The sequence below is a fragment of the Chrysochloris asiatica genome, unplaced genomic scaffold, assembly GCF_000296735.1.
Source record: "Chrysochloris asiatica unplaced genomic scaffold, ChrAsi1.0 scaffold00123, whole genome shotgun sequence".
NCBI classification, from domain to species: Eukaryota; Metazoa; Chordata; class Mammalia; order Afrosoricida; family Chrysochloridae; genus Chrysochloris; species Chrysochloris asiatica.
Genome location: NW_006408641.1, coordinates 8,835,233 through 8,848,218, shown reverse-complemented (window position 1 = coordinate 8,848,218; position 12,986 = coordinate 8,835,233). Strand labels below are relative to the sequence as shown.

General features: G+C 44.7%; 1 pseudogene; it reads right to left on the bottom strand.

Moving 5' to 3' along the window:
• Nucleotides 1–462: 462 nt before the first annotated feature.
• Nucleotides 463–750, bottom strand: LOC102817412 (annotated as a pseudogene).
• Between the last annotated feature and the right edge of the window lie 12,236 nt (nucleotides 751–12,986).

Here is a 12,986-nt window from a genome sequence, read left to right as displayed (position 1 = left end):
AATGAAAAACATTAAAATTCTCCAATTGAACAAGGTATGCAAGGAGTTTTTATGTTGTTGTTTTTTGTTAAACAGTGAGAGCAAAATAACTTACTGGAATATAAACATCAGAGCTGAATGAGCATGCCACTAATGGAGAAAAGGGGGATTTTCACAGAACCAGTATTTTTCCCCATCTCATCTCCACTTCATGTCGGTCAAAAAATATCATTGGCCATTTTAGTAAAAAAGAAGAAGGGAACCCCCCCCAAAAAAAACAAACAGAACAAAAAATGCAATATGCTTGTGCACATGCACCCGTTACTTTATGTACAATAAAGGAATGGGGACAGGGAAATGAAAGAATAGAGAAAACTATACTGTAGTAGTCAGGATGTGGTGGAACCAAATTGTGGTTTTCTAATTGAGAATGTATTCTTGGTTGGTAGGAACAGAGTTCTGGAGTAAAGTAACAGGCTCCTTTTAGAAGACACCTCCTGTCTGCTGCTGGAACACATCAATTGTATCTTCATCCTCCATTTCCAACTGTGCAGGTGTATCTGTTTCATTGATTGGCTGCCCATCAAATCGGAATCTGATCTGCCTCATTGACAAATCCTGTCTTTCACAATAGGCTTTCACTAGTTTACTAAGTGGTGTATGCCTCTTAATCTTAAACTGCACCACAGAACCATCCTGCCCCGCCACCTTCAAATTAATATGATTGTTGTTCTCAGTCTTGACTCCTTCCTTGGGTTTCTCGTCGGCCATGGCGAGCGCCGGAGTCTCCTCAGCTGCCGCTTCACAAAAGAGGTACCAGGTCCGCACCAAACGAGCACACAAGCAGCACCAAGAGCGGCAGAAGTCTGTATTACCTTTAGTAAAACTTCACTCGCATGGGATAGCAAAGAGATTGTCTGATGATTTCCACATTCCACTGGGTCACCTCTCTTTGGAATGGGCACAAATATGGATCTCTTCCAGTCAGTTGGCCAGATAGTTGTATTCCAAATTTCTTGGCATAAATGAGTGAGTGCCTCCTGTGTTGCATCACTTTCTTGACAGATTTCAATTTTTATTCCATCAATTCCTGGTGCCTGGTTTTTTGCCCTTGGATATCTTCCTTCAGTATCATTGGCTCTTGATCATATGCTACCTCTTGAAATGGGTGAACATCAACCGTTCCTTTAGGTATAGTGACTCTGTGTATTCCTTCCGTCTTCTTTTGATGCTTTCTGCATCATTCAATAATTTTCCAAGAGAATCTTTCAAAACAAAAGTCGAGGCTTGATTTTTTTTTCTTCAGTTTTCCTGGCTTGAGAAATGCTGAGCATGTTCTTTCTTTTTGGGTTTCTTCCTCCAGATCTTTGCACATTTTGTTGTAATATTTGGCTTTATCTTCTTGAGCTGATCTTTGAAATTTTCTGTTCAGGTCTTGTACCGCCTCATTTCTTCCATTTGATTTAGCATCTCTACACTGGAGAGCAAGTTTCAGTGTTTCTTCTGACATCCAGTTTGAACTTTTCCTTCTTTCTTGTCTTCTTAATGACTTTTTGCTTTCTTGATGTATGATGTTCTTGATGCCATCCCACAACTCTTCTGGTCTTTAGCATTTAATATATCAAATCTGTTCTTCAAATGATTTCTAAATTGGGTGGGATATATTCAAGGTCATATTTTGGCTCTCATGGACTTGTTTTCATTTGCTTCAGCTTCAGTTTGAATTTGCATGTGAGTAATTGATGGTCTGTTCCACAGTTTGCCCTTGGCCTTGTTTTGACTGATGATGTGGAGCTTTTCCATTGTCTCTTTCCGCAGATGTAGTCAATTTGATTTCTATGTATTCCGTCTGGTGAGGTCCATGTGTATAGTCGTCTTTTATGCAGTCTAAAGAAGGTATCTGAAATGAACAAATCATTGATTTTGCAGAATTCTATCATGTGATCTCCAGCATCATTTCTGTCACCAAGGCCATATTTTCCAACTACTGATCCTTTCTCTTTGCTCCCAACCTCTGCATTCCAATCACCAGTAGTGATCAAAGATTGAAGCTATCAAGGACTTCATTCTTCTTGGATCAAGTATCAACACTCACAGAAGCAGCAGTCAAGAAATCAAACGATGCATTGCATTAGGCAAATCTGCTGCACAAGACCTTTTTAAAGTGTTGAAAAGCAATGATGTCAGCTTGAGGACTAAGGTGCTCCTGACCCAAGTCATGGTATTTTCAATAACCTCATATGCATGCGAAAGTTGGACAGTGAATAAGGAAGACCGTAGAAGAATTGATGCTTTTGAGTTATGGTGTTGGAGGAGAATATTGAAAGTGCCAGGGGCTGCCCATAGACCCAACAGATCTGTGTTGGAAGAAGTGCAGCCAGAGTGCTCCTTGGAGGTCAGGATGGACAAACTTCGTCTCTTATACTTTGGACATATTGTCAGGAGGTACTAGTCGCTGGAGAAGGATATCATCATGTTTGATAAGGTGGAAGGTCAAAGAAAAAGAGGAAGACCCCCAGAGAGATGGATTGGCCAAGTGGCAACATCAGTGGGCTCAAGTGTGGCAACAATAGTGAGGTTGGCCCAGGATTGGGCAGTGTTTTGTTCTGCTGTGCATAAGGTCACTATGAGTCTGCACTGACTTGATGGCACCTAACAACAATAAAGTTTACCCTGAAGAGGAAGGCAGGGCCAACTTCTACCCGTAGGGCAAATACAAGTACAAATAGCTCGGGAAATAAAAACTGTGGCAATGTAGACTAAGCACTGGACTGTTAACCACAAATTGGCAGTTCAAACCCACTAGATCCTCTGCCAGAGAAGGATGAAGCTTTGTGCTTCTGCCAACATCTACAGCCTCAGAAATTCTATACAGTGTCACTAGCTTTCTGCTTCTGCAAACATCGACATCTACAGCTTCAGAAAACCTAGACAGGGTCACTGTGACTCAATTCAGTGGATGTGAGTAAGATGGAGCAAGACCAAAAAAACTAAGACTCTGGTGGTGCAGTGAGTACAGGCAGTTCAAACCTACCAGCCACTCTGCGGAAGAAATAGGAGGCTGTCTGCTCCCATATAGATTTAAAGTTTTAGAAACCCTATATAGGGTCACTATAAATCAGAATGGATCCTGTTGTGGTGCTGTGGGTTAATGCGTCAGACTGCAAAGCCATTTGAACTGCAAGATCGGCAGTTCAAGCTCACCAGCTGCTCTTCAGAAACCCTATACAGGGTCGCTATGGGTTGGAATCGACTCAATGGCACACAACAGCAACATAAGTCAGAATCGACTCGATGGCAGTGGGGTTGGTTTTTGGTTTAAGTGTTTGGCTGCTAACCAGAAGGTTAGCAGCTCACATGCGCTAGCTGATCAACTGGAGAAAGGTGTGGCAGTTTTATTCTGTAAAGACCGCAGTTCTCCGAACCTCAGTGGGGCAGTTCTCCCTGGTCCCGTGGGAGCACTGTGAGTCAGATTGGACTCGAAGACAAGGGGTTTGGTGTTTGGTTTTAGGAGGGAATGAATCAAGGAACAGTTTATAAGGCTAAGTGTGTACTGTGTAGGAAAGGGTGAACAACACTTCTTTGAGGTCTCTAGTCTGTACCAGAAGTTCAATCCCCTTTCATCTTCACACCTTTGTGACATAGTATGATTGCTCTGGTGTCACAGATGAACACTCATTAGGAAGTGCCAGGGCTTGTTTGCCCTCCCCAGTTGCCAGAGTTCAGATGGGGCCACCTGCCCAAACTCCTGTGTCTGGCCCAGTGCCCCTACCAGGACCTCCCCTAGGCTGGTTGACACACAGAACCGAATAGTACATTTAGAAGACTAGGAATGTACATACTTCTTTCACTTTCTTCTTTGTTTGTGAAGATTGCCACTTTCTGTATCCAGTGTGCTGCCTGTCCAGTCCCTCTAGGTTGGTATAGGGTATAGGAGACACAGCAAGTGATCAGAGGAGGACTTGGAGTAGAACATCTGGTGGGGAGATAGTTTCACTGGGAGTGCTGCCGAGTTCCACAAGGCCCAGTGCCATTAACTCCCCAGGCTGGACCCTAGGAGAGGGGAAGGAAGCAAGAAGAAACTCTGAAGCTCAGAGGGAATCCTGTGTCTCCCTCCCCATGCTTCTAGAGCTAAGGTCCAAGCCCTACCACACTGGGCTGCCCCCAGAGTAGAAATAGCTGGTTGTGGAAACACAAGATGGGTCTAGGCTGTCACTTCCCAGGATCCTAGGTCCCAACTGTGTGGAAGGAAACCAGAAAGCAGCTGAGAGTGGCTGGGGGATTAGTCAAAGGATCAGCCCTATAGCCACGGACTATAAGAGAGCCACCAACCTTGCCAGATGTCACAAGGGAGTCAGAACCAGATGTCCCCAGCCAGTAACCCTTAGAGAGGCACCAGGCAGCTGGGAGGCAGCTAAGTTTTTAGAGCAATGTCCTTTAATGACTGGGGCAGAATGAGCAGACTGTGGGACACCCCAGCTAAGGGAGTACAAGGAGGGCTGCAAGCCAGATGGCCCAACCCTAGCACTCAGCATCAGAGAGCATTTGAGTTCAGGTTGCCCAAGACCAGGTCCTGTCCCACACTTGAGAGCACAGCTGCCTCCCCAGCAGCCCAGCAGGGAAGGAGAGAAGGAGGGGAATCCTCAAGAAAGCAGAGATGACCCTGGCAGTTATGACCCTTGTTGTTGTTGTCAGGTGCCATTGAGTCGGAACCAACTCATAGCGACCCCATGCACAGCAGAATGAAACAATGTCCGATCCTGGGCCAACCTCACTACCGCCGCCACACTTGACGCCATCAGTGATGCCACCTGGCAGATCCATCTCATTGGGGGTCTTCCTCTTTTTCTCTGACCCTCCATCTTACCCAGCATGATATCCTTCTCCAGTGACTGTTCTCTCCGGACAATGTGTCCAAAGTAGGAGAGACGAAGCTTAGCCATCTTGGCCTCCAAGGAGCACTCTGGTTGCTCTTCTTCCAAAACAGATCTATTGGTTCTTTTGGCAGTCCACGGCACTTTCAGTATTCTCCTCCAACACCACAACTCAATGGCATCAATTCTTCTACGATCTTCCTTATTCACTGTCCAGCTTTCGCATCCATATGAGGTTATTGAAAATACCATGGCTTTGGTCAGGCGTACCTTAGTCCTCAAGCTGACACCTTTGCTCTTCAACACTTTAAAAGTTCCTGTGCAGTAGATTTGCCCAATGCAATACGTCACCTGATCTCTTGACCGCTGCTTCCACGAGCGTTGATAGTTGATGCAAGAAGAATGAAGTCCTTGACAACTTCAATCTCTTCTCCATTGATAACAATGTTGTTTATTGGTCCAGTGGTGAGGATTTTTGTTTTCTTAACATTGAGATATAATCCATATCGAAGGCTATGCTCTGTGATCTTCATAAGTATACGTTTCAAGTCCTCTTCACTTTCACCAAGCAAGATTGTATCATCAGTATATCGCAGGTTGTTAATGTGACCCTTGGAATGTCCTAAAAGACAGAAAAGTGAACTCAAACTTGGAAGTTTCACCCTCACTTGCCCAGCAAGCTGAGGTCAAGTAGAGGAAACAGAGGCACGGTGTGATTTTGTGGATGTACGTGATTAAGCATTGGGTATATTTCCATACCCTGATTCCCTGCACACATTCTTCAACAGCATTCCTCGGGGGCAGGATCTCGGGATCAGGCTGTGTCACAATCTTGCCAGCAGCTGGCTCAGGGTTGGATCCAGAGCTCTTCCCCAGGGGCAGGTTTGTAGAGCAAATCAAGAGTGTAAACAGCCTTCATGGAGATTGTTTAAGCACTTTAGGTAAAGTTCCCTGTGCTCTGGCTGACTCGCCTGGAAGCGTCTACTGACCTGCAAGCAAAGGGCGTGCTAATTTTTTTTCCATTCACTAAGACCTGTCCCTCCAAACCTCCCCTTCCATCTGTGTCTTGCTGCCGCCATTGCCATTTCCGATTACGCTGAGAATTCCCCATCCTCTCCTCTCTTCTCCATGAAGAGGGCTTATTATGAGGTGTCCATGGGACCCACCCGCCTCTGATTTAATGTGCACCAGAGGTCACAGTCACAGCAGAGTGGCCCTGGGTTGTCCAGGCTTGTCCAGAGATGGAAGAACTAGCTGATCCGGGCTTTTATGTTTCTATTAATACCCAAGCACAAACACATGGTGACTCTGCCTTGTCCTGTCTGGGTGCACAGTCGCCAGCCTGTCCCTCATGGCAGTCCAGGCCCAGCCCCACTCACCTTTGCTTACTGCCACATCACTGAGACCCAACCGTGGGGCTGGTCCTACAATTAGCACTCTAAACAGTCATCTGTTGTGTTTTTTGTCCTGGACACTGGAATGGAGAAACAGCTAGCCGGCTTTGGTACCGGACATTAAATCTGATGCTTCAATGAATGAATGCTGATGGAAGAAATGAAAGAAGGAATGGCCCCGTCCATATAGTCATACTGCACTGGGATTTGCAGGGGCTCTATTACTGACCAGTTACTTGACCTTGAACCAAGGCTGCTCAAATGTGGAGTGGGTTTCAGGGGGAGTGGCTTAATTAAATACTCTGCAGACTCAGGGTAGGGCAGACAGTTAAAACACTTGGCTGCTAACCAAAAAACTGGAGGGTCAAGTCCACCCAGCAGTACCTAGAAAGAGAGGTGTGGTCATCTACTTGTGAAAAATCAGGCTTTGGGAACCTTCTGGAGCGCTGTACTATGTGGGGTTACCATGAGTCAGAATGACCTCAAGGCAACGTTTTTGGATAAGCACTGTACCTCAAGGTTGGTTTGAACCTCAAGGTTGACAGTTCAAACTCACCAGTTGTTCCTAGAAAACCCTATACAGGGTCACTATGAGTTGGAACTGACTTCATGGCCCTTAACAACAACAGTAAACTCAGCAAGATGACCAGACTCACTAGTCTGGCTCTGGTTTGTCAGCCTGTCCCCCTGTTACTGCATGTATAACAGAGACATAGAGATGTGTACATATGTACATGTGTCTGCAGGACTGTGTCATTTGAAATGTTCCACTCAGTGACTTAGAGTACTTAGAATGGCCATAGAGCTCAAGAGTAGAATTGAAAGGACTTCAAAAAGTGAGGGGGCTTCAGAAACTTCATGAAAATTGCATCATCTTTTAATTTCATTTTTCTACAAACTTTTTGAAGCCCACTCATGCCTGGTGTGGTGCTATAGGATAAGCACTGGGCCACAAGGTCAGTTTGAACCTCAGAGGGAACCAAAGGGAGAGTCCTGCCCTGGCCTTGTGGTTCCTTGACATGGCTTCTGAGCTACACTTATAGTCCCCTGAGGACTGTGATTCAGAGGTGGGAGGGGACACCAGGGTCACCAAGATGCCCAAAACCTCTTCTGGCAGGTGCTGTTGGGTTATTTTTACTTTAAGTTGTCCTTCAGCAGCTAAAAGTCTCCTCTGTGGCGCTGTGGATAAGCACTTCACCTCAAGGTCAGTTTGAACTGCAAGGACAATGGTTCAAACTTACCAGTCGCTCCTAGGACACCCTACACTGGGTCATTGTGAGTTGGAACTGACTTGATGGCACTTAACAACAACAACAACAAACTCAGCAAGATGACCAGGCTCACTGGCTTTGGTTTGTCAGCCTGTCCCCCTATTACTGCATGTATAACAGAAACACAGAGATGTGTGCATGTGTACATATGTACATGTCTGCAAGACTCTGTGTATACTTACATGTATATAGGATATTATGCATCTGTAAGGATCACAGGATACTATATGCCTCATGCATATAGTGATGTGCACATGCGTGAATATGTATATGTTGCTGTAGGACTCTACGTATGCTACTAGATACGCAGTATGTTCATGTGTTTACAGGATTGCATGCAGGTTTATGTGTATACCTGTGTAGGTGCATGTTCCTGAATGTGCAGAGCAAAAGTCTGCAAAGACACTTGCATACTTACATGTGATTTCCAGTGTGCACACAGGCAGGTGCCTGAATACATGAGCTTGTACACATGAAGGCACAAGGGAGTGTGCACAAAAGGATTCTGTTTATGCAAACTCTGATGATACCAGCTGTCAAAATGCAGACTGCCAAGATGACCCAGTTGCGTGGGTGAAATACAGCTCCTTCCAACAAGGCTGCTGGTGCCCTTGGTTTTTCTTGCCCCTCACAGATATTAATAAATCTAGTAAGCCCTGATCAGGTTCCAGGATAAGCTCCTTGCTGCACTATCTCATCTAATCACAACAAAAGGCTGTTTCATAGTAACCCTATATACAACAGAACAAAACACTGCCTAGTCCTGTACCAGCCTCACAATTGCTGTTATGCCTGAGTCCAATGGTGCAGCCATTGAATCAATCCATCTCCTTGAGGGTCTTCCTCTTTTTGGCGGACCCCTCTGTGTTACCAAGAATGACGTCCTTTTCCAGAGACCAGTCCCTCCTCATGACATGTTCAAAATACACAAAATCAAGTCTCACCTTCCTTCTAAGCAGTGTACTGGCTGTTCTTCTTCAAAGCCGAATTCGTTCTTTCTACTGACAGTCTATGGAGTATTCAATCTTCTTTGACAACACCATCATTCAAAGGCATCAATTCTTCTATCATCCTTCTTATTCAATATGCAGTTTTCAAATGCATATAAGGCAATTGAAAAGACCATGGCTGGAGTCAGGAGCACTTCAGTCCTTAAAATGACATTTTTGCTCTTGAACACTTTAAAGAGGCCTTGCACTGCAGATTTGCCTAATGCAATACATTGCTTGGTTTCTCGACTTCTGCTTTCATGAACATTGATTGTGGCTCCAAGCAAAATGAAATCCTTGGTAACTTCAATCTTTCCTCCTTTCATCATGATTTTTATTGGTCCAGTTGTGAGGGTTTTTGCTTTCTTTACATGGGTGTATAATCCATACTGAGGGCTGTAATCTCTGTTCCTCATCAAACCCTCTTTGTTCTAGCAAGCAAGGTTGGATCTTCCTGTGTCATTGCAGGTTGTTGATAAGCTTTCCTCCTTTTCTGATGTAATCCAGTTTGAAACACAAAGTCGACGGTTCAAGTTCACCAGCCACTGCTTGGAAACCCTATACAGGGTCACTGTGAGTCAGAACCGAGTCAAGGGCACTTAACAACAGTATATTGAATACATACATATGGTGAGAGGATATAACCCTGGTGCATACCTTTCCTGACTTTAAACCATGCAGTGACCCCTTGTTCTATTCGAAGGACTTCCTCTCGGTCTATGCACAGGTTACTCATGAGTACAGTTAAGAATTCTGGAATTTCCATTCTTTGTAATGTTATCCGTAGTTTGTTATGAACCACATCGTAGAATGCCTTTGCAAGTCAATAAAACACAAGTATCTGTAGTATTCTCTACTTTCAGCCAAGATCCTTTGATGTCAAAAGTGATACTCTCATTTCCATTTCCTCTTCTGAATCTAGCTTGAATTTAGAGAAGCTCCTTGTCAATGTACTGCTGCAACTGGTCTTGAATGATCTTCAGAAAAATTGTACTTGCATGAGATATCAATGACATTGTTTGGTAGTTTCTGCATCCTCTTGGGTCACCTTTCTTTGGAATGAGCTCCTCCAATATGGTTCTCTGCCAGTCTGTTGACCAGGTAGCTAGGTAGCTGTCTTCCAAATTTCTTGGTATAGAAAATTAATCACTTTCAGTGCTGTATCCGTTTGTTGAAACATTTCCATTGGTATTCTGTGACTTTCTGAAACCTTGTTTTTCACCAATATCTTTGGTGCATTTTGGACTTTTTCTTTAATACCATTGGTTATAGATCATATGCTACGTCTTAAAATGGTTGAATGTCGACCAATTCTTTCTAGTACAGTGACTGTGTATTCCTTCCATCTTCTTTGGATGCTTCCTGCATTTTTCAGTATTTTCCCCCAGAATCCTTCAATATTACAACTCTAGGCTTGAATTTTTCTTCTTCAATTCTTTCATCTTGTGAAATGTTGAGAGTGTTCTTCCCTTTTGCTTTTCTAACTCTAAGTCTTTGCACATTTCATTGTCATTCTTTACTTTGTCTTCTTGATCTGCCATTTGAAATTTTCTATTCAACTCTACAACAAGCTTGCTCTTGTAGTTAAGTGTTGTTGAGTCGATTCTGACTTATAGAGATCCTGTATAATGTTTCTTAGGAGCAGTTGGTGGGTTTGAACCAGAGGTCTTTTGTTAGCAGTCCAGTGCTTATCCTACAGTGACACACCAGGATGCATTGTTCTTCCCATTATATAGACAAAGAGCCCAAGGCTCAGAAGTCGTAGAACCAGATCTAGCAAGTTCCAAAGTCTTTGCTTTGTGTTACTTCTAAATGCTGTCTGCCTAACCAAGGATTGGGCACACACACTGTTGAGCTTCATAGCTCAGAGCCAGTGCCAGTGGGTTGCTATTATTGTCTGTGAGGGCACCTGGGGAGGCTGGTGAAGGAGGACAAAGCCTGATCTGAAGTGCAAATGCTGGGCAATGTGCCCAAAGGGTGGACAGGCAGGCAGGCAGGCAGCATGAGAGCTATGGGGTGCCTCAGGAATGAGACTGTCTCCCTGTACCCAAAGGGCAAGGCAGGTCTGAGCCCGGAGGGAGAACACTAGCACACAAGGCACATGGGAGCCAGAATGAAGGCGTCCCTTACCCTCACTGGATCCCTACCAAGCTTGGAGAGACGCTGGTGTGACCCCATCACAATCCTGTCACTAGACCGAGCAGCCATAAGGAGGATGAACGTGGGGAGCCAGGGCTTGTGCTGCAGAATCTCAGAGGCTTGTAAAGCCTCTCTTCTCTTCTATTGATTATAAAACGAATCAGATGGTTGTGATTATTACCCCTGAGGGAATCTGGGGTTATCACAACCATAAATCAGTGTGTGGCAAGGTTTGGCCTCAGCTCCCAAGGCTTAGTCAGATGGGTCAGGAGAGGACCTTGAGGCTCTCTGGATACCAGACGCTGGCCTGGGGCTCTTCTCACACCACCCACTGAAGACTCAGTAGTCCCTAGACAACACACTTCATTCCCATTACAGATGAGGAAGCTACTACCACCTCCCTTGTAAAATCTGTGAAGAAGTAGGGCAAGGTGTTTAAGCCCCTCTCATTCCTCCACCTCTTGCTGTCTCTATCCGTGTCCTGTTGCTAGGGACAAATTGTTCTTCATCAGGAGGTACTGTTGTTGGGGGGCAGGGGACACACAGGGTCCTATTGCTTCCACAGCTGAGTGGTGGACCCATTTGTGGATTTTTAGGCCCTTCTCAATGACAAGCTATGGACAACATTGAGAAGTATGAGTATTCCGGAACACTTAATTGTGCTCATGAGGAATCTGTACACGGACCAAGAAGCAGTTGTTCAAACAGAACATGGGAACACTGAATGTTTTAAAATTAAGAAAGGTGTGAGACAAGGTTTTATTCTTTCACCATACTTAGTCAACCTGTATGCCGAGCAAATAATCTGAGAAGCTGGGTTCTATGAAGAAAAAACATGGCATCAGGATTGGAGGAAGACTCATTAACAACCTGTGATATGCAGATAATAGAACCTTGCTCACTGAAAGTGAAGAGGACTTAAAATATTTACTGATGAAGATCAAAGAGCACAGTCTTCGGTATGGATTGCATCTCAATGTAAAGAAAACAAAAATCCTCACCACTGGACCAGTAAACAACATTCTTATCAACGGAGAAAAGATTGAAGTTGTCAAGGACTTCATTCTTCTTGGATCAACTATCAACACTCATGGAAGCAGCAGTTAAGAAATCAAACGACATATTGCATTCAGCAAATCAGCTGTACAAGACCTTTTTAAAGTGTTGAAGAGCAAAGATGTCGGCTTGAAGACTAAGGTGCGCCTGACTCAAGCCATGGTATTTTCAATAACCTCACATGCATGTCAAAGCTGGACAGTGAATAAGGAAGACCATACAATAATTGATGCTTTTGAGTTACAGTGTTGGAGGAGAATATTGAAAGTGCCATGAGCTTCCAAAAGAACCAAAAGATTTGAGTTGGAAGAAGTGCAGCCAGAGTGCTCCTTGGAGGCCAAGATGGCCAAACTTCGTCTCTCATACTTCAGACATATTGTCAAGAGGGACCAGTCGCTGGAGAAGGATTGCTCCTCAAACACCTTCATGACTGCAGTTCTGAGTCTGTGTAGGCTTTGTGAGCAGATTCAAGTCCACACCCCTGCAAGGGCTTAGTGAGGGCTCAGAGATCTGGAACTCTGTTCTTGGTTTTGTAACAAGCAACAGGTGGTCTTGGTCTATATCTCCACTTTCCCGGGCCCTGGTCTTGGCCACCTGGGCTAGACATCCATTAGTCTAGGAGGAAATGATCACCAATGCATTGGTGGTTTAACCCATAGGGCCCTTTTCATGCCTTGGCCTCAAACCATGCAGCTGTTGCTTTCAAGTGGTTGGAGAGGCTCTGACTCATAGCTTCCCTGTATAAGATTTCCGAGGAACAGCTGGTGGGTTTGAACTGTCAACCCAGTGCAGATCCTACAGCTTTTTCCCACCTTGCGTAGTTGACCAGGTTATACAGAGCTCTCATCAGCCACTCTTACTCTGGGGTGGCTGGAAAAGGCCTCCTTTCAATGGCCTGATTTCTGTTTTCATCCCTAGAAGCCAACCTTGTGTAATGGAAAAGAATTCTGGATCTGCAGTTCAAAAAATGTAACAGCAAGACTGATTTCAACTGCAACTAACAAGCTCTCTAACTAACAGTGCCTTAGTTATGTCCTGAAGTTGATTCCAGTTCATGGTGATCCCATGTGTGCACCATGTGTGCAGGTCTAACTGCTAGAGTTCTCAGAACTGTGACCTTCCCGATGCAGACCACCGGGCCTGTATTCTGAGGCGCGTCTCTGGGTGAATCTGAACTGCCAATTTTTCAGTTAGTAGTTGTATGCTTAACCACTTGCACCACCCAGGGATTCCTAAGCTGCTGCTGCTGTTAAGTTCTGACTCATAGCAACTCTATTGGGTTTC